The following is a 1,063-nucleotide window of genomic DNA, read 5'->3' on the forward strand; positions in this document are numbered from 1 at the left end:
CTGTTTGCTTGGCTGTGACATCGCCATCGGATTTGACATTGATACAACATTTTTTACGGCATCATCAGAGAGAGTAATTTTGAGTTATTGCTTGGCTTCTTAATGCTCTGTTTTGTACACATTTTTTTATGTATGTCTACTGTGGTTTTGTTATGTGAGATGATTTTGGCTTGTTTTGACGGTCCCAATCATTTTTGAGACTCGGACCGGAAGAGCCTTTTTTGAGACTGTGGCTAGTCGTGCCTGCATAGTCTTTTGTGCGGGTTGTTGTGCGAGGTTTTTGGAAGTGGAGCACTGGATGCCGGGTTACCTAGTTTTAGGTGGATTAGGTTGCCAGAGATCGGCCTCACATTAGGATATGTATAGATAGGTATAGGTGCTTTAATGTCAAGTTGGCAGTCTTTCGACAGTTTCTTTCAGCAAAATATGCCTATTTTTGCATTTTCAGCACCCTTTGTTGATTTATACATTTATTTTGCTCAGTTTTTCTTGATAGTTTTGATCTCTATACAGAAGTGAGTCTATCAAGATTTTCTCGAGAGTCCTCTAGTTTACTTGTCACACGCTTTTGCATTGACAAGGAGTATCAGACGCTTTGATAGATACAGGCGAAGGAGAAAGCTTTGCCAAAAAAACCTTATTCCCATCAACAATGATCAAACTATACCCAGAAGCCAGACAGGTGATATATGGCTATGGCTCCAAAGCCATTATCAGGGAATTTGTGTATACATGGATAGAGTGAGGTACAGCCAAGCTACCTATTAGACTATCCTTACACAACTCAAACATGTGCTCTGATTTAGTAGTCGGTTTCGACCTTGTCTCAAAACTAGCCCCTAGCACCTTCACAGAAACCAGCTTTAACTTCTCCTATTTGGAAAAAAGATATATCACTCCCATAAAACAAAAATCCACTTATACAATTGATATTTGTTTAGTATCCATCAACTATTGATATAGAAAATTCAAAGAATGGTTCCAGAAGGAGAAAGAAAAATACAAAAACCAAATAGAAGAAATTAAAGACAAAATCCTGCAGAGAACCTCCGATATCCTTTAG

This window comes from Adiantum capillus-veneris, chromosome 8 (assembly GCF_014529385.1).
Source record: "Adiantum capillus-veneris isolate H3 chromosome 8, ASM1452938v2, whole genome shotgun sequence".
NCBI lineage: Eukaryota > Viridiplantae > Streptophyta > Polypodiopsida > Polypodiales > Pteridaceae > Adiantum > Adiantum capillus-veneris.